Source organism: Pristiophorus japonicus, chromosome 1, assembly GCF_044704955.1.
Source record: "Pristiophorus japonicus isolate sPriJap1 chromosome 1, sPriJap1.hap1, whole genome shotgun sequence".
NCBI lineage: Eukaryota > Metazoa > Chordata > Chondrichthyes > Pristiophoridae > Pristiophorus > Pristiophorus japonicus.
In genome coordinates this window covers 279953327-279974697 of record NC_091977.1, presented here as the reverse complement: position 1 = coordinate 279974697, position 21371 = coordinate 279953327, and the positions used below count along the sequence as shown (strand labels likewise).

The following is a 21371-nucleotide window of genomic DNA, read 5'->3' as shown; positions in this document are numbered from 1 at the left end:
AGTATCAGGCACCATAGGTGCCAGCAAGGTAAGTTGGGTGGTCAATAGTTTAGTGGGAATGGGATCAAGGGAGCAGAAGTAAACCTCACAGATGAGATGAGTTTCGAGAGGCTGGGGAGGAGGGCTCATGTGGATGACATTACAGAGAGAGACACTGTTGAGGACTTGAGTAGGAAGGTGTGAGAGTAGAAAGTCTGGCGTGGCAGGTGGGTAAGGGAGCACTTTATTGCTCACCTCCAAGCAAGATGCATTCATTCAAAGAGATCGATTTTTGTTTAAACCAAGAGAATACAACTTCACAGAGCTCCTATTCTTCAGACTGCAAAAGCATGCAATGTCTTGGGTTTCCTTCCCATACCAAAGCTTCCCTCCCCCCCCCAGGAAGTGCCTGCAGCAGCAGTAAGTGGTGGCTGAGGCTGGCGAGCGCAGAGTGGCTTCCCTCAGCTGTCAATCACGGCATGTTGCGGATGTTGGAACGCCACAGGCGTTCGAGTTCACCGGGCACCGTTCGAATTTGGAACGCTGGGTGAGTAACGGGCGAGCCCCGGCTTAACGATGCGCTGCCTTACTCTTAGCAACGCGCTTTTTTCAGCAAGCTTATGGGCTCCTGCATGTTTAAATTCATTTGGTGCAGATACAGAGGGAGAGAGTGCAAAAGTTGCACCGGCTCGAGGGGTGATGGCCCTGGAGATGAAGTGCTCCCCTACCCACCTCTCACGCCAGACCTTTCCCCCTCCCTACTCAAGTCCCCAACACTGTGTCTCTGTCATCCACACGAGCCCCCCTCCCCAGACTCTCGAAGCTCTTCTCACCTCTGAGGTTTACTTCTCCCTTGATCCCACTCCCATTAAACTATTCATCACCCAAGTTCCCGTGCTGGCACCTATTTTGCCTGATACTGGAAACAGTTCCCATTCCTCAGCACTGGATCACTCCATACTCTACTGCCCAAGTCACACAGCTCAAGGTGGCGAGGCAGCCTCTTGCTCTATAAACGCTGCAAAAGTCTCCAAATCTAAACTAATTTTTGGTGGGTGTTAACTTCTTAACGACTAGTTACAGAATAGGAACATAGAAAATAGGTGCAGGAGTAGGCCATTCTGCCCTTCGAGCCTGCACCACCATTCAATAAGATCATAGCTGATCATTCACCTCAGTACCCTTTTCCTGCTTTCTCTTTATATTTTTTGATCCCTTTTAGCCCTAAGGGCCATATCTAACTCCCTCTTGAATGTATCCAATGAACTGGCATCAACAACTCTCTGCGGTAGAGAATTCCACAGGTTAACAACTAACTCTCTGAGTGAAGAAATTATTCCTCATCTCAGTCCTAAATGGCTTACCCCTTATCCTTAGACTGTGTCCCCTGGTTTTGGACTTCCCCAACATTGGGAACATGAGCAGTATTTGTATCCCTAGATTTCTATCTCTAGATGACTCAGGGGAGGGTGGCATTACACTTACTTTAGAGGAGGTATGTAAGATGGCTGAGATGTTGTAGTCGACACAGCTGCGAGCTGCCAATCCAGTAAATTCAGTTTGTAAGCTCTGGAATAGAGTGGTAGGAAAATCTAGCTTTCCTGCTACCCGTATGGCCAAACCTCTGCTCCCACTGCTGCTTTGGCAGCTGCAAGAAATCTCATTACTTCTTGGTAACAGCCAAACAATCTGCTTCTTACTGGTTGATTTTTCAGATTATATCAATCACAGGAGCAGTTTCAGTGGCTGTTGGATAGCACTGACCAGAAGAGCATATTGCTGAAGCTGTCAATTCTAACAATTACCAATGCCATGGGCAGTCATCATACCCAAAGGAGAAAGCATTGTCCTATATTACATAGTAATGCTGTTACAATGTTGTTAAAGAGCAATCTTCACTCATCAGTTTCATCCTTACAATTCAGAAGTTGTAACTTTTTCAGAATCTGCCCTAACCAGAAGATTAATTATTACTGTGCCTACTACTTGCAGTAAACTGCTTACTGGATTTAACATAGTCTCATGCTGCATTCACTATGTCACTTTGGAGAGCTGGATATTAAACATAGATCAAGTTTTACAAACTACAGTAAAATAGTTATTTACAATTATATAGAAATATACAGCACAAATGTACAGTAAATATCATTATCATCATAGGCAGTCTCTCGGAATCAAGTCGTTGAGGGTAGGACAGGTTTGCCGCACACTCTTTCCGCTGCCTGCACTTGATTTCTGCATGCTCTCGGCGATGAGACTCGAGGTGCTCAGCGCCCTCCCGGATGCACTTCCTCCACTTAGGATGGTCTTTGGCCAGGATCTCCCAGGTGTCAGTGGGGATGTTGCACTTGATCAGGGAGGCTTTGAGGGTGTCCTTGTAACATTTCCTCTGTCCACCTTTGGCTCGTTTGCTGTGAAGGAGTTCCAAGTAGAGTGCTTGTTTTGGGAGTCTCGTGTCTGGCATGCGAACAATGTGGCCTGCCCAACGGAGCTGATCAAGTGTGGTCAGTGCTTCAATGCTGGATACAGCACAGAAAGAAAGACTTGCATTTATATAGTAGCTTTCACAACCACCGGCCATCTCAAAGCACTTTGCAGCCAATGAAGTACCTTTGGAGTGTAGTCACTGTTGTAATGTAGGAAACACGGCAGCCAATTTGTGCACAGCAAGCTCCCACAAACAGCAATGTGATAATGACCAGATAATCTGTTTTTTGTTATGTTGATTGAGGGATAAATATTGGCCAGGGGATAACTCCCCTGCTCTTATTTGAAATAATGCCAAGGGATCTTTACGTCTCATCCGAAAGACGGCAACTCCGACATTGCAGCGATTCCTCAGCACTGCACTGGAGTGTTGGCCTAGATTTGTTTGTGAGACCATTGGGCTCTTTGGTAAGTGCTAGTGGCCCACAGTTTGCGGTCAGCCGTGAAGCGAAGGCGTTCACCGCTGGCCCCGAAGTACGCTCCGCACAAGGATCGTGCAATTCCTGCGTTGAGAACTTCGGGTTGTCTGAATTTCAATTAAATTCAACGGAGGTTAGTGGGGCTCCCAGAGTGGAATTAAGGGATATGGGGATAGTGCAGGCAAGTGGGGTTGTGGTCGAAGATCAGCCATGATCTTATTGAATGGCGGAACAGGTTCGAGGGGCCGAATGGCCTACTCCTGCTCCTAATTCTTATATTCTTATGAACTGCTGTGACATCAACAGGCTGTATAAGCAACCAATCACACTGCAGAATTCTCACAGACAGCGAACAAGGAAGTGAGTAAGTTCCTTTGGCCCCAAGTTTCCACATGATTTGCTCCTGATTTTTAGGAGCAACTGGTGTAGAACGGAGTATCTTAGAAATCGGAATTCTCGTCATTTAGTTTGCTCCAGTTCTAGTCAGTTAGAACAGTTTCACTTTGGAACAGAATTTTTTTTTCAAAAGGGGGCGTGTCCGGCCACTTACGCCTGTTTTCAAAGTTTCGTCAGTGAAAACTTACTCCAAACTAACTTAGAATGGAGTAAGTGAAGATTTTTGTACGCTTGAAAAAACCTTGTCTACACTTTAGAAAATCAGGCGTAGGTTACAAATCAGGCGTAGGGAATGGTGGGGGGGGGGTGTTTAAAGGGAAGTTTACAAACATTAAACACTTCAGTTTTACAAATAAAGAGCCATCATCAATAATAAATGATAAATACATCAATAAATCAACCAATAAATCAATCAAAAAAATTAATAAGAAATAATTTTTTTTAAAAATCAATAAATAAAACATTTTCTACTTACCGACTGCAGCACCGGGAGCCCTCCAACAGCGTGCTGGGATGCCCCCCTCAGTGTGTCTCTGTCAGTGTCTCTATCTCTCTGTCTGTCTGTGTGTCTCTCATTCTCTGTCTGTCAGTGTCTGTGTTTCTGACAGCGAGGGGAGGGGGAGGGGGAGGGGGGGTTTAGAGGGAGAGAGGGGGGGGAGCAGAGGGAGAGAGGGGGGGGAGCAGAGGGAGAGAGGGGGGGGAGCAGAGGGAGGGAAAGGGGAGGAGGTGAGAAGGGGATAAAGGGGAGAAGGGAGATGGGGGAGGGGGAAGGAGATTGTGGGGGTGGGGAAAGGAGATTGGGGGGGGTGATGGGGGGGAAGGAGATGGGGGGAGAAGGAGATTGGGGGGAGGGAAAGGAGATTGGTGGGGGGGAGGGAAAGGAGATTGGGGGGGGAGTTGGGGGAAAGGAGAAGGGGGAGGGAGGCTGAACGAGCCGGGCCCAAGACTTCGGGCAGGGCCCGTCCCCAGCACCAGATTTACAGGTAGGTGGTGTTGGGTCGGGGGGGGTGGTGGGAGAGAGGTCGGTTCGGTTCGGGTCGGGGGGAGGGAGGAAGGGAGAGGGAGGTCAGGCCAGGGGGAGGGAGGTCAGGTCGGATCCAGTCCAGGGGCGGGGGGGGGGCATGGAGAGCGGGTGTCGGGTCCGGTCCGGGGGTGGGGGGGGGGGAGCGGGTGGGTGTTGGGTCGGGTCCAGGGGGGGCGGGGAGCGGGTGTCGGGTGTCGGGTCCGGTCCGTGGGCGGGGGGGGGGAGGGGGAGCGGGTGTCGGGTCCGGTCCGGGGGGGCGGGGGTGCGGGTGTTGGGTCCGGTCCGCAAACGGGAGTCGAGTCGGGTCGGGAGGAAGCAGGAGCTGGCCGTGGGAGGAGCCTTATTCACGCAGCCCCAGTGAGGCCATTCGGCCAGGGCTAGGGGCTGCGTGCTTCGGGCCCCTCCCACACAGATTCGGGCGCCTGGAGCTACTGCACTTGCGTGCCCACTGTAGCGCGCATGTGCAGAGGTCCCGGCACTGTTTTCGGTGCAGGGACCTGGCTCCGCCCCCTACAGCTCCTGCTGCGCTGCGTTGAGGGCCAGAGGACCTGCAGGGAGGTGGAGAATCTGGAGTTTTTTTTAGGCGCACTTTGTGGCCTGAAAAACGGGCGTCCAGGTCGGGACTGCGCCGTTCTAGGCGCGGCTCGAAACTTGGCCCCATTGATTCTAACTTTTTAAAGTAGTTAGAGAGCAATACAAAGATTGGGGCTCTCACATGGGGTAAAGGCAAACCTGAATTAAAGATGGTCAAACTTAAAATAAAATTAAAAAAAATGTTTTTAAAAAGTTGCTTAAAAGTTTTATTTTTTATTAAAATGGACAAATTTCACACTGCATAAAATTAAAATTAGTTTTTCAGGCCCATAATCTTTGTTTAGCAGTCAATATGCTGTCAAAGAGCCAGTTACACCTAACCCCTTAGGGTCTAACTTTTAATGGTGAATTTAACAGCATTATTACTGCGGAAGAACCGAAGTTTTCATCAGTTTCAATGATTTGGCTGATTACACAGATTGCCGGCTCTGTGGGCGAGGGGAGTTGGGAGCGGGGGCACATGTTGGAGCTGTCAATTACTGACCCCAACTTCAGGATTTCCGCCGGCACCATATCCCGAAGTTGCGCTCAGTCTCAAAGGCAGGATGACGGCAAACGCTGCCAGTTTACCGTCATGCTGAGCGCAAATTCCGGGCCAATACAATTAATCCCACTCCCCCGCTCTTTTCCCACAGTCCTTTATTTTTTTCCCCTTCAAGTTTCCCTTTTGTAAGTTACTATTGAATCTGGAAGGCAGTGCGTTCCAGATCACAACAATGTGTAAAAAAAACGCTTCCTCATATCGCCTTTGGTTCTTTACAAAATGCAGCAAGTAAACTGGTGGATACGGATGGCCCATAATTTGCCATTATTAGTGTGTGAGTAACCCAGCAATTTGTGGCTCAGAAGTGATACGCGGTGAGTTGAGAATCGCCACAAGTTGTTGGACGCCTTGCGAAAATGGGAGCTCGCCAGCCCAGAAAGGGAATAATTCAAACTGTGCAGTTTCATTCCGGCAGCTTGTCAATTGTTTCTAGAGGATTTTAACATTTAAAATTATTTATTTATTGCTTTTCCTTTCTGTCTCTTTTTTTCTCTCTCTCCCAATCCAATCTTCCTTTCCCTCACGTTTTTTCTCTTTCTGCATCTAATTTTCACTCGAATTCAACCTATTTCCTTCTCTGTTGGTCCCATTGTTCACCAGGGTCCTAGATGCCCTGTTCACCTAGTTATCAGCTGCACTTTCAGCACTTTGCAGCGCAAAACATTTTTGTGCTGAAGAGTGAGGAAAGAAATCTAACAAACGGTGCGAGATGCCCTGCAAATTCTGGGCCGCTATGTTTATAATCTTTGGTCTCCTGGGTGTGTATCAGAGATCGAAACGTGATCAAAGATTTGGAGACCCCCTACCCAGTAATCTTGTACATTGTAGATTTTGTCAGGCAAACCCAGGAGGAGATCCTCCAGTTTGCATGTTCTCTGCACCAGGTGACCAAATATGAACACAGATTTGAGGGATGTGGGTCATTTCCTGCAGGATATCACATGATGCATTTAACTGTGCTGTTGGATGACGAGAGGGGCCTTGGAGAAGTTACTGAGGCATACAAAGGTCCTCCACCAACCTGTCCACGTCGCTCAGCACTGCCCCCCAGTCATCAAAATCCATGGCACGGCCCTGGACAATGTGGACCATTTCCCATACCTCGGGAGCCTCTTATCAACAAGAGCAGACATTGACGACGAGATTCAACACCGTCTCCAGCAGGTTAGTGCAGCCTTCGGCCGCCTGAGGAAAAGAGTGTTCGAAGACCAGGTCCTCAAATCTATCACCAAGCTCATGGTCTACAGGGCTGTAGTAATACCCGACCTTCTGTATGGCTCAGAGACATGGACCATGTACGGTAGACACTTCAAGTCGCTGGAGAAATACCACCAATGATGTCTCCGCAAGATCCTACAAATCCCCTGGGAGGACAGATGCACCAACATTAGCGTCCTCGACCAGGCCAACATCCCCAGCATTGAAGCACTGACCACACTTGACCAGCTCCGCTGGGCAGGCCACATTGTCCGCATGCCAGACACGAGACTCCCAAAGCAAGCGCTCTATTCGGAACTCCTTTACAGCAAACGAGCCAAAGGTGGGCAGGGGAAACGTTACAAGGACACCCTCAAAGCCTCCCTGATAAAGTGCAACATCCCCACTGACACCTCGGAGTTCCTGGCCAAAGACCGCCCTAAGTGGAGGAAGTCTATCCTGGAGGGTGCTGAGCACCTCGAGTCTCATCGCCGAGAGCATGCAGAAATCAAGCGCAGGCAACGGAAAGAGCATATGACAAACCTGTCCCACCCACCCTTTCCCTCAACGACTATCTGTCCCACCTGTGACAGGGACTGTGGTTCTCGTATTGGACTGTTCAGCCACCTAAGGACTCATTTTAAGAGTGGAAGAAAGTCTTTCTCGATTCCGAGGGACTGCCTATGATGTTGGATGACGAGAGATGCCTTGACAGAATATGTACTTCCTTAATTTTATTTCTTTTAGCTCCCCATTTTCCTTCCAGCTTTCTTCCCCTTTTCTCTTTCATGTAGGTGATGGTGACTGCAGACTTTACAACCACAGAAAGCATCATAGCTGTGCTCAATCCGGTTGTTACTGATGTAGGCTATGAGAGCACTATGGATAGTGCATATTGTTTGCAAAGATTCATTTGTTCCTTGTGTTGTCTCTGACTCATGTAATTTCCCACAGTTTTTAAAAGATTATTGTTATTACAATGGCCTGTGTTTTGTTTATCCAATTCCATGCTCAAGTTTAAGTTTTTGCACCAAGCTGATAATTAGTATTGCTCACTATTTTTACCTGCTGCAGTTGTATGCTGGCAGAAGCTCTTTGTTGCAGGAGCTGGATTCTCTTGAATGTTCGGGGCCGAAATTGCCCCTTTCATTAAGGCCTCTGGCCACCGGAAAGCGGCGGCAAGGGCTTGTTGCGGAATGTCTGGCGATTTCTCGTGGAAGTTCCGTCATTCGCGCAATTGCCCTCGAGCGTTTTTTCGGCCGGTGACCATTCACAGGAAGTTAAGGGCGAGTTGCCATTTTTAAGAGGCTGACAACAAAATGACGCAAATAGCCCAGGGTATCGCTTCCTCACCACAAGTTGCTGTACGAGTCACCTTTCTAACGACATGCGCATTAAATGTGCTGTTATTTTGGTAGCAAATTCTGGACCATAGTTTCCCATTGCTAGCCTCATCCCGATGAATCTGCTTTGTATGTTCTCTATGGGTTTTAGTGCTCCTTCTGTCGAAGTTGGTGCACGGTGCTCTTAACTGTGGCTGAACCATTGTTTGATGCAAGTCTATCGTAACTTTTTTCCATTTTACATTAAAATCTGTCAGTACGTAGTTACAACAATAACATCAATTTGTATTTATATAGCACCTTCAACGTAGTAAAACATCCCAAGGCACTTCACGGGAGTATTATGAGATAAAAAATTTGACACCGAGCCGCATAAGGAGAAATTAGGGCAGGTGACCAAAAGAAGTAGGTTTTAAGGAGCGTCTTGAAGGAGGAAAGAGAGGTGGAGAGGTTGAGGGAGGGAGTTCCAGAGCTTGGGGCCTAGGCAACAGAAGGCACGGCCACCAATGGTTGAGCGATTATAATCAGGAATGCTCAGGAGGGCAGAATTAGAGGAGCGCAGACATCTCGGGAGGTTATGGGGCTGGAGGAGATTACAGAGATGGGAGGGGCGAGGCCATGGAGGGATTTGAAAACAAGGATGAAAATTTTGAAATTGAGGCTTTGCTTAATCGGGAGCCAATGTAGGTCAATGAGCACAGGGGTGATGGGTGAGTGGAACTTGGTGCATGTTAGGACACGAGCAGCTGAGTTTTGGATCACCTCTAGTTAAGGGAATAAATCCATGGTTCTAATGGGCCAGGCATATTATGCAATAAAATTCACATTTTAAATTATTCCTGCTCGGTACACAGTAGACGAGAATTTGCTGAATACACCACCTGTGTGTCTGAGACTGTTATATTGTAACTTGAAGTCAGTACAAAAACTAGAACAGCAGATTGGATTATGGCTGACCGTAGAAAGATAAGGAGTGAGATGGAAGGAGAAATTAGCACACGCGACTGCACACGAGATCGCAAAAAGATTGTAAAGGTAGAGAATAAGTTAATTGCATTAAAAATGAAGGAAAGAATGCCATGGATAAATAAAGCTTAAAAGCCAATTAAGAATAAAGAGGACTGGTAGGGAACTTAATAATCAAAAAACTAAAGGAGAACATGTGAAAATAAGAAAAGCGGTTAAGGAAAGCGAAGAGAGTATGAAGAATTAAAAAACAATTCAGTGGGAACAGTAAAATATTTCACAAGTATATGAGTAAATACATAATTGTGAAAAGTGAGGTTGGATCCTGAGAGGAGAGGGTTTTCAATTTGTAGTTAATGATCAAAAAATGACCATTAACTATTTGTATTTAAGTACTTTACATAGTTCTTTACTAAAGGGAAGGATATTGGAGCAGAGGTGCATCCTGAAGTGGCTAAGAGCGAGAGCAGCGATGTTATAAAGAAATAAATAATTTGCATTTGCATAAGTGTCTTTCATGACCTCAGGATGTCCTAAAGCACTTTACAGTCAATGAAGTACTTTTGAAATGTTGTCACTATTGTAATCTTGGAAAACGCAGCAGCCAATTTATGCACAGCAGGGTCTCACAAACCACAATGATCTAATGAGCAGATAAAGGGGCTGAAATTGCCCCTTTGCGGAGGGCCAGTTAGCGCCGGCGATAAGGGTGCATTAAAGGGTTTTCACCCGGGCGCTGTGCACAGATCACTCCACCCGGAATTGCCCCCGGGGCTCCGCTGGTGAAACAGGGAGGTGGCCACCATCTTTTTTGTGTCGGCCGACTTTTCAGTCAGCCCGACAATGGCAGTTGTTGGTTTGGCCGGGCAGCCAACAGACAGGCCCCCGCCCCCCCCCCAACCCCGGCCCCTCTTGGATGCCAGGCCACAAGCCCGTTCGACCCCTTCCCTGGTGGCACTGAAGGGGAGGGGAGGGATGTGTGGACGCGGCACCATGACGTGGCGTGCCAGCGATGCGCTGATGTGAGTAGCACGGCGCTGAGCGTTGTGCAATCAGTGATAGAGGGCATGGTAACCACCCCCACCATTTCTTTCTGTAAAAGGGGGCAAATCCGCGCCGGCTCCGTTGTTTTCAGCGCCGGCACAACTTGACCCACTAGTTCGAATTACGCGCTGCTAATCCAGTCTGGGCCAATTTCGGCCCCAATCTGTTTCAGTGATGTTTGTTGAGGGATAAATATCGACCAGGACACTGGACAGAACTCCTCTGTTCTTCTTTGAATGGTATCATGCAATCTTTTACGTCCACCTGCGAGAGCGGACGGAGCCTGGGTTTAATGTCTCATGCGAAAGACGGCGCGTCCGACAGTGCAGCACTCCCTCAGCACTGCACGGAGGTTATGTGTTCCAAGTTTCTGGAGTGGGACTTGAATCCACAATCTGCTGACTCGGAGGCGAGAGTGCTACCAATGAGCCAAGGCTGACATCTGATATTATGACTGATAAAAGGAAACATTTTAGGCTAAAGGATGACAAAGCACCAGGGCCCAATGGGGTTTGGTTGATAAATCATAAATCAGAACACTTAGATCTGTTAGTAATAGCAACTTGAGATGTAAGCAAAGTGATGTTGTCAAGAATTTAAACTTCCTATGCACCCCCGCCCCACCAAACTCCATGGTCTCTGTGGTTTGGACATTCCTGTTTTAGAGGGTGTCATTTAGCTATGAAATGATTAAAGGGAAATTAGAACACACACAGAGATAAAGACTTACTGTGCAAGGCTACAACTGGTTGAAGTAGCCTCAGTTTTATCCTTTCTGTCAGTGGTTATTTACTTCTATAATTAGCCTTCCTTGTTGTTTTATGTAAGAAAAGGGGTGGATTAATGCTTTTTACAATGCCGTCGTAGCTGGCCAGTCTGTTGAAGCACGGGTTCACAGACTGCTGCATTCCTTGTTACCTGTAGGTTTTTTAAATCAATTTTTACAAGCCTTAGAACTTTAGATTCCAGTGGGTGGTTATTCCACATTTGTGACTTGACCAAATAATTAGGTTCATTCCAGTGCAGTACTAAAGGCTGAATTGCCAAAAGTGCCATGCTTAAGATGAGTTGTTTAAACCGAAGTCCCGTCTGCATATTCAGATGGTCGTTAAAGATCACACGAGACTATTTGGCAGAACAGGGAGTTCTCCCTGAAGCAATATCAGAAAAATAAACCGTTTAACTTGTTATTCCTCTCCCTGTTCTTCGTGAGATGTTTAGTGCAGAATGGCTGCTGTGTTTACTACCTGCATAAGGATCACTGCACTTTTAACATTCAGTTATTCTGGGAAGAGTTATAGATGTTTCATTGTGATGAGGCACTGTTGTGTAAATGCAAGTATTTGGTGTTTTGCAGGACACCCATTGTATTTCCAGCTGATACACTGCCTCTCAGTGCCTCTGTTCATTCGGCTGTGGCCCGACTCCACTATATTACAAAATAGATTTACAAATTCCTCGGAAGAGAGAAGGTTGTCCCTGTCTGTTCCAAAGCTTGAACTTTTCAACTCAAAGCAGCAGTCCAGCTACGCTCAATGTTTCTCATCCTTATTTAACTCTGCCTGCGCACCCCACCTCCCCCCGCCTTCACATCTCGAAAGTCTTCTCCAGTATTACAGACAGGGCTTATTAAAGCTTCCACTCCTGAATCTGGGCTGGAATCGTCCCAGCCCTGCGAGTGCGGTTTGGAGGCGGGGCCCGCTGTCAAAATTGCCTTGATTGCCAGCACGGCGGAAGTCCGCTCTGAACCCCGCTTCATGTCATTTTCTCAATTGTCAAGTCTGCATGCGGATCCTTGCCTAAGCCCTCCTGTGCCAGGTGCTGGAGGGAGTCATGGGGAAGAGCCTGGGTGCAGCCGAGCACCTCTGTGCAGTGCTTGTCAGTGGTTGCAGCACCTCAATGCTGCAGAACACTGACAGCACAAATGTAAAAAAAATTTGGTCATGGTTCCTTTAAGGAAACTGGCTGATGATGCATCATCAGACCCGCTTCCTGTTAATTGGCCGGGAACCTCGCAGGGCAGGCTTAACAAGCCCCATCAAGGAAAGATTGTGTTGAGCGGGCATGATGGAGCCGGGAGCGCATTTCCCATATGCCACCAATGCCGGCTGCACCGGTCTCGCCACTGTTGGCGAAATCGCGGCACTGCCTTCAATGGAAGATTGATAGTTTTATTTAGACTGGATGGTTAAGAGGCTGCTCTAGCCCCTCTTCTCACCTTGGGGTGACCTTGCACCTCACCTTGCCATCCTGCCCTGGACTCCAGAGAGAGAGGTGTGCATGTGCGCGTGTGTGTGTGTGTATTTTTTTTCATAGAAACATAGAAAATAGGTGCAGGAGTAGGCCATTCAGCCGTTCAATAAGATCATGGCTGATCATTCACCTCAGTACCCGTTTCCTTCTTTCTCTCCATACCCCTTGATCCCTTTAGCAGTAAGGGCCATATCTAACTCCCTCTTGAATATATCCAACAAACTGGCATCAACAACTCTCTGCGGTAGAGAATTCCACAGGTTAACAACTCTGAGTGAAGAAGTTTCTCCTCATCTCGGTCCTAAATGGCTTACCCCTTATCCTTAGACTGTGTCCCCTGGTTCTGGACTTCCCCAACATCGGGAACATTCTTCCTGCATCTAACCTGTCCAGTCCCATCAGAATTTTATATGTTTCTATGAGATCCCCTCTCATCCTTCTAAACTCCAGTGAATACAGGCCCAGTCGATCCAGTCTCTCCTCATATGTCAGTCCTGCCATCCCAGAAATTAGTCTGGTGAACCTTCGCTACACTCCCTCAATAGCAAGAATGTCCTTCCTCAGATTAGGAGACCAAAACTGTACATAATACTCCAGGTGAGGCCTCACCAAGGCCCTGTACAACTGCAGTAAGACCTCCCTGCTCCTTTACTCAAATCCCCTAGCTATGAAGGCCAACATACCATTTGCCTTCTTCACCGACTGCTGAACCTGCATGCCTACTTTCAATGACTGATGAACCATGACACCCAGGTCTCATTGCATCTCCCCTTTTCCTAATCTGCAGCCATTCAGATTATATTCTGGTTTTGTGTTTTTGCCACCAAAGTGGATAACCTCACATTTATCCACATTATACTGCATCTGCCATGCATTTGCCCACTCAGCTAACCTGTCCAAGTCACCCTGCAGCCTTTTAACATCCTCCTCACAGCTCACACCTCTTCCCAGCTTAGTGTCATCTGCAAAACTTTGAGATATTAAGCTCAATTCCTTCATCTAAATCATTAATGCATATTGTAAATAGCTGGGGTCCCAGCACTAAGCCCTGTGACACCCCACTAGTCACTGCCTGCCATTCTGAAAAGGACCCGTTTATCCCGATTCTCTGCTTCCTGTCTGCCAACTAGTTCTCTATCCACGTCAGTACATTACCACCAATTCCATGTGCTTTAATTTTGCACACCAATCTCTTGTGTGGGACCTTGTCAAAAGCCTTTTGAAAGTCCAAATACACCACATCCACTGGTTCTCCCTTGTCCACTCTACTAATTACATCCTCAAAAAATTCAAGAAGATTTGTCAAGCATGATTTCGCTTTCATAAATCTATGCTGACTTGGACCGATCCTGTCACTGCTTTCCAAATGTGCTGCTATTTCATCTTTAATAATTGATTCCAACATTTTCCCCACTACTGATGTCAGGCTAACCAGTCTATAATTACCCGTTTTCTCTCTCCCTCCTTTATTAAAAAGTGGTGTTACATTAGCTACCCTTCAGTCCATAGGAACTGATCCAGAGTTGATAGACTGTTGGAAAATGATCACCAATGCACCCACTATTTCTAGGGCAACTTCCTTAAGTACTCTGAGATGCAGACTATCAGGCCCTGGGGATTTATCGGCCTTCCATGCCATCAATTTCCCTAACACAATTTCCCACCTAATAAGGATTTCCTTCAGTTCCTCCTCACTAGGTCCCCCAGTATTTCTGGAAGGTTATTTGTGTCTTCCTTCGTGAAGACAGATCCAAAGTATTTGTTCAACTGGTCTGCCATTTCTATGTTCCCTATTATAAATTCACCTGAATCTGACTGCAAGGGACCTAGGTTTGTCTTCACTAATCTGTTTCTCTTCACACATCGAGAGAAGCTTTTGCAGTCAGTTTTTATGTTCCCAGCAAACTTCCTCTCATACTCTATTTTCCCCCTCCTAATTAAACCCTTTGTCCTCCTCTGCTGAATTCTAAATTTCTCCCAGTGCTCAGGTTTGCTGTTATTTCTGGCCAATTTATATGCCTCTTGGATTTAACGCTATCCTAAATTTCTCTTGTTAGCCACGGTTAAGCCACCTTCCCCGTTTTATTTTTACTCCAGACAGGGATGTACAATTGTTGAAGTTTATCCACGTGATCTTTAAATGTTTGCCATTATCTATCTACCGTCAACCCTTTAAGTATCATTCGCCAGTCTATTCAAGCCAATTCACGTCTCATACCATCGAAGTTACCTTTCCTTAAGTTCAGGACCCCTAGTCTCTGAATTAACTGTGTCACTCTCCATCTTAATAAAGAATTCTACCATATTATGGTCACTTTTCCCCAAGGGGCCTCGCACAACAAGATTGCTAATTAGTCCTTTCTCATTACACATCACCCAGTTTAGTATGGCCAGCCCTCGAGTTAGTTCCTCGACATATTGGTCGAGAAAACCATCCCAAATACACTTTTGGAAATCCTCCTCCACTGTATTGCTACCAGTTTGGTTAGCCCAATCTATATTTAGTTTAAAGTCACCCATTATAAGTGCTGTACCTTTATTGCACACATCCCTAATTTCTTGTTTGATGCTGTCCCCAACCTCACTACTACTGTTTGGTGGTCTGTACACAACTCCCAATAGTGTTTTCTGCCCTTTGGTATTCCGCAGCTCCATCCATACAGATTCCACATTATCTTAGCTAATGTCCTTCCTTAATACTTATTATTGCGTTAATTTCCTCTTTAACCAATACCGCTACCCCACCTCCTTTTACTTTCTGTCTATTCTTCCTGAAGTTGAATACCCCTGGATGTTGAGTTTCCTGCCTTAGTCACCCTGGAGCCATGTCTCCATGATGCCAATTATATCATATTCATTAATTGCTGCCTGTGCAGTTAATTGATCTACCTTATTACGAATACTCCTCGCATTGAGGCACAGAGCCTTCAGGCTTGTCTTTTTAACACACTTGACCTCTTTAGGATTTTGCTGTAATGTGGCCCTTTTTGATTTTTGCCTTGGGTTTCTTTGCCCTCCACTTTTACTTTTCTTTCTATCTTTTGCTTCTGCCCCCATTCTACTTCTCTCTGTCTCCATGCTTAGGTTTCCATCCCCTGCCATATTAGTTTAACCCCTCCCCAATAGCACTAGCAAACACTCCCCCTAGGACATTGGTTCCGGTCCTGCCCAGGTGCAGACTGTGCGGTTTATACTGGTCGCACCTACCCAGAACCTGTTCCATTGTCCCAGGAATTTGAATCCCTCCCTTCTGCACCACTCCTCAAGCCATGTATTCAGCTAAGCTATCCTGCGATTCCTGTTCTGACTAGCACATGCCACTCATAGCAATCCTGAGATATGCATCACGACAACCGGCTGTTCACCCCCTTCCCCTCCAAAATGTCCTGCATCTACTCTGAGACATCCTTGACCTTTGCACCAGGGAGGCAACATACCATCCTGGAGTCTTGATTGCAACCGCAGAAATATAGTGACTATAGCTCTCCCACTGTTTTTCCTGCCTTCCTGTACAGCAGAGCCACCGAAGGTGCCATGAACTTGGCTGCTGCTGCCCTCCCCTGATGAATCATCCTCCCCAACAGTACCCAAAATGTGTATCTGTTTTGGAGGAGGATGACCGCCGGGGACCCCTGCATTATCTTCCTTCCACTGCTCTTCCAGTTGATCACTCATTCCCTATCTATCTCTGTAACCTTTACCTGCGGTATGACCAACTCATTAAACGTGCTATTCATGGCATCCTCAGCATCGTGGATGCTCCAGAGTGAATTCACCCGCAGCTCAAGTGCCGCAATGCGGTCTGTCAGGAGCTGCAGCAGGATACACTTCCCGCACATATAGTCATCAGGGACACTGGAAGCGTCCCTGAGTTCCCACATAGCACAGGAGCGGCATGACATGTATCCGAGCTCTCCTGCCATGACTTAATCCCAAGATTAACTTAATTTGGCAACAATGATAAAGGTTACCTACTGATAAAAGAAAAAGAAGAAAAGCTACTCACCAATCACCAGCCAATCACTTAACCCCTTGGCTGTGACGTCACCCTTAGATTTCTTTCTACTTTTTTGCCTTCTCTCTCTGCAGTTGCACCAGCTGGCCTCCTCCTCGACATTGCCGCTGCCCGATTGTTGGGCCTATTATAGGCCGCTCCTCCGACTCCCGCTGCGCCTCCTGACTCACCACGCTGCTCCCCAGCTGTTGGGCCATTTATAGGCCTGTGGAACTCCACGGTCAGCCCGTCCAGCCCCGGGGACTTTCCCCTCGAGAGCTGTTCGAGGGCACCGGTCAGCTCCGCCTGGCTTAGCGGAGCGTCCAGATTTTCGGCACCCTCCGGGCCCGACCTTCGGCAGGTCCTCCCACAAAACTCTACGCGCTTCCTCGCTGGACAGATCCGGAGAGAACAGAGCCCCATAATAGGTCTTGTGCCCTGTGGCTGATGCCTTCCGGATCCGAGACCAGAAATCCGTCGTCAGCCAGCAGCGTCAAGAGCTGCTTATGGACCCCCTGTCTGCTTTCCAGCGAGTAGAAGAAGCGGGAGCCGCGGTCCAGATCCCGGAGGAACCGGATCCGCGACCTCACGAATGCGCCTCGGGACCCGACAAGCTGCAGGTCCTTCAGCCCGGCCGCCTTTGCTTCGTACACCGTCCGCAAGGCCGGGTCCTCGACGACTTGACAGAGATGAAATTCCAGGTCGAGCACCTCCTTTTCCAAGCGCCCCAACCTGACTGCCCGCCTCTTGGTCGACCCCTTTGGGTACTGTTGACAGAAGAGATAGACGTGAGCCTTGCACACGTCCCACCATAACCTCAAGGAGGGGAAGCCCCCCTGCTTCCTTCTCCAGTCAGACCAGAAGCGACGGAATGAATCTCAGAACAACTCGTCCTCCAGCAGCAGTTTTGTTAAAGTGCCAATACGCGGACCCCACCCGTGCGCGGAGTAAAGTAAGCTCCGCCCACACCAGGTGGTGATCCGAGCATGGCGCCGGCCGCATGGAAGCCGCCGGAACGCAGGAGACGTACGCCCGAGACACGTAAAGGCGTTCAATTCTGGACCATTCTCTTCCAGGCCTCACCCAAGTAAAGACGCTGGAGTCGGGATGGAGATTTTGCCAAACGTCCATCAAGTCGAAGGACCCCACCAGGTACCTCATCTCTATAGCCATCATGCTCTGCGGGGCACCGGAGCGGTCCCTCGCCTTGAAGATGCAGTTAAAATCCCACCCCTCCGCTGAGGACAATGCAGTCACCGACGTCGATGGAGCCTAGAAGAAGCGCACTTGCTGTGGGCCGGGCTTTGGGACGTACACGTTCACGAGATGGAGCGGCACGTCCCCCAGGCGAACCGTGACATGGAGCAAGCAACCTGGCACGGGCTCCTCGACCCTCAAGATCTCCGGCTGAAAATGTGGGGCCAGCAAGATGGCCACCCCACAAGAAGTGGCAGTGAGGTGGCTCATGCAGAGCTCTCCTTGCCATTCCAGGAGCCACGTGGCCTTGTCTCCCGGAACGGTGTGGGCTTCTTGCAGGAAGCACACCGCATATTTCCCCTCCCGTAGGAGCGAAAAATTGTTAAATCTACGGCGTGCCTCTCTGACACCGTTGATGTTGAGGCTGGCTATGGTTAGCTTCATGGCAAAAGCATAGTGCAACCTCTACCTTAACCTATTGTGGGGGAGGGAGCGGAGTCTTTTGTTGATCTCCACTTCCTCAGTAGCCCAGCGAGGAACGTTCTGAGCCGGCGCAGCTCAAGGCTTTCCCGTTTTGATAAGGCCCCGCCCGCGCCCACGGTTTTGACGGCGGCACGGACGGGCGTGATGAGCAGCGCTGGCTCGGACCATTTGTCCAGGGCCAGACGGGCTCGGTTGCGGCGGCCAAAAAGTCCCAGAGTTCCTTTGCAGGAATGAGGGGGGACTCAGCGGCAGGCACGAGAAGATCCATCACCTCACTGGCGATGGACTCTAACTCCTCTCCCGCGCCTACCACCGAGTCCCCATCCTCCTCTGGGAGGTCGCCATCAGCAGCCGGTCCATCGACCGCACGGGATATGGCGAACGGCCCGGCCGCAACCATTTGGCCCTCCCTCTGTCACGATTCCACCCCTAGGATCGTCGGTAGAGGAGTCGCCCCTGGGCTCCCCCCAGGATGCCGGGTTGGGAATTGGCAGCGGACGGGGGTCCCCACTCCACCCCAGGCACTGGGGAACACGGAGAAACCGGGCCGAAAAACAGCTCCAGGTCCTCCAAGTCCCCCGGCTCCAATGTGAGGGACGAAGATTGGGGTTCCTCACCCTCCCTGCCACCACCCTCCGGCCCAGCGGGTGGAGGTTCCTGAAATTCATTACATTTTTGTTTTTGTTTTTCTGCTAAGTCCAGCAGATCCCGGGGGATGTTGATTTTTGATTGGGCGAGCTTGGACTTGATCTCTTCGGCCTCGCCCGCCTCAGTCCCTGGGACGCTTGACCCAGCAGCGACACATTCGTTTGGTGGCCCCGTGCCCCCCGCAACAGGCCAGTCTTTTTTCCGATCCCCAGGAGGCTCAGGCTGGGCAGCCTCGGCTGTTTTACCATCCCGAGGGACAGACTTCCCCACCCCCCCCCGCCCCCCACCTTCAGTGCGCATTTGGAGCGCTGGTGGGAGACGCGGGACACGCGGCGGGCAACAACTCCTCCACGGAGGTACGTTGTTTATCCTCCGCTTCCTTGGAGCGGTGACTCCTTTTATGTCTGGGGGGACGCGGAGGCAGGGAGACCTCCATGTCTGTCGAGGCCTCCGGCTCCGCTCCCCGCTTTGAATTGTCATGCCCGCATCCGAACCCGACCGTGGGCGGTGGCAAACTCTCCGTGGTAGCGGGTATGATCAAGGGCTCGAGCACGGGCTCGGCATACCCAGCGCTCGCTGGTGACGGGTTGGCTGAGCGCAGTGATGAGGCTGTCTGGCCCACTGAGGGGACTCGCCCGAAGGCGTTTTGTTTTCCTCCACGCCTTCCTTCTGACCGGACACTCTCCCTCCCCCCCCCCACCAGCCCCGCCGGAGGCCGTGAAGACAATGGCCCCCGGCGATGCCCGCGCATCTGCGGCTCCCGACACGAGGATGATGACGGGGAGAAGTGGCAGTGGCGCCAGCCTCGGTCGCTTTAGATGTTTTTGCGGCCTTAGCGACGGGGCAGTTCTTGCAGACGTGCCCCACCCCCCCCTACAGGCGTGGCACCGCACGCCGTTCAACATCCAGAAGACGCGGTAGGCAGTCCCCTCATGGACCACGCTAATGGTCCCTTCTGTGACCTCCTCCCACGGCAGCTGAAGGAAAAGCTGGTGGCGGAAGGAGAACACATGACGGAGGCTGGCCTCCCTGAGGCCGAGCAGTATGGGGTTTATCCCCGACCTTACCTCCCCCAGTTGACATAAGTGGGGGAGGAGGAGCTTACCGGGAACAAAGGGTGGGACGTTGGAAATAACGACTGCGCGGTGGCCCCGAGGGGATCCATGGGCAAGAAGGTCCCGCCCACCGTGAGCCCCTTTTCAAGGGCCAGGGACACCACCCGCTCTGACCACAGGAAGAACACAGACTTGTCGGACATTTTGGAGGCAGCGACAATGGCCGAGGGGTGACGACCCCAGCCTTTGCCCTCAACAATCCTCAATATTCATGTTGGGGTGAGTGTAGCTCTTGACCCCATGTTTTTTTGTCACGAATGTAAATAGAGGCAGGACAGCAGGAGCATCAGGAGGTGCCGTGGCCGTGGATACCACGCGCGCATAAGTTTTTGCTTGCCCTGCCACCGGTGAAAATGGACTCGCCATTACAGGGTCCCTTTAAGTGCTACACTCACCCCAAAGTCACAGGCCTGAAAGGTCTTAATTGGCCTCATTGGTGAGCAGAGGGAGCTCTTGATGAGGCACACTTCTCCCCTGCTTCTTTTAACAGTTGGAGAGGGGTCCTTTTCCCTCTGCTCTGATTGTTTTTATTAGATTAAAGAGCGGAGAAAGGGGCCTCTCAGAGAGAGAGAGAGTGGGGGTGGGAGTAAAGAGAGAGGCTGTGGTATCAGGGTCACTCCTCATAGCGTTGGGTGGGTGCTTGCAGGGTGAACTCCCCGGATGGAAAAACAAGACAAAGTCTTAATAGATGGTCTTCTGGTGGGGGGAGAAGATGTCTTCACCCGGGATAGCTGCAACTACCCAGGCACAGTACTCCACCAGGTCACAACGATGTTTAATTAACGAGTCTTCACCCAGGTAGCTCCAGCTAACCCGGGCCAGGCAATGGGGGAAGGGTGCTTAAGTGGTGTGTGGGGCCTAGTTTTTAGCAAGAACCCCACACACACTTCCACACACACATACCCACGCAATATTCTGGTCTTCAAATTACTCTTCTTTCCTCTCCCCACCGATAAATCAAAGTCTTTTTGGAGAGTGCACCAATACACCCACCTGTAGAATGTTGTTAATGGCTCTCCCTGCTTCCACATTAGATGGTGTCTTTTCCGAGGTTGATGTTTTGTTTTCCTTTTCCCCTCTCTCCAACTCCTTGGTAGCAGTGGTGTAGAAGCTGCTCTCCTCTCCCCTGAAGTGTTGAAGCAGTCGGCCCCTTCCTCCTCTTCCTGGGTGCACAGGTTTAAGAACATAAGAACATAAGAATTAGGAACAGGAGTAGGCCATCTAGCCCTTCGAGCCTGCTCCGCCATTCAACAAGATCATGGCTGATCTGGCCGTGGACTCAGCTCCACTTATCCTCCCGCTCCCCATAACCCTTAATTCCCTTATTGGTTAAAAATCTACCTATCTGTGATTTGAATACGTTCAATGAGCTAGCCTCAACTGCTTCCTTGGGCAGAGAATTCCACAGATTCACAACCCTCTGGGAGAAGAAATTCCTTCTCAACTTGGTTTTAAATTGGCTTCCCCGTATTTTGAGGCTGTGCCCCCTAGTTCTAGTCTTCCCGACCAGTGGAAACAACCTCTCTGCCTCTGTCTTGTCTATCCCTTTCATTATTTTAAATGTTTCTATAAGATCACCCCTCATCCTTCTGAACTCCAACGAGTAAAGACCCAGTCTAGTCAATCTATCATCATAAGGTAACCCCCTCATCTCCGGAATCAGCCTAGTGAATCGTCTCTGTACCCAC

The 21371-nt window shown here is 49.4% G+C and overlaps 1 protein-coding gene across 1 annotated transcript in view; it reads left to right on the top strand.

The window, feature by feature from the left end:
• Nucleotides 1-447: 447 nt before the first annotated feature.
• The window catches only part of cndp2 (carnosine dipeptidase 2), a 103651-nt gene continuing 82727 nt past the window's right edge, over nucleotides 448-21371 (top strand). Inside the window, exon 1 of the mRNA XM_070888464.1 lies at nucleotides 448-526. The gene's annotated coding sequence lies outside the window, so the exon portion shown is untranslated. The remainder of the gene's footprint in view (nucleotides 527-21371) is intronic.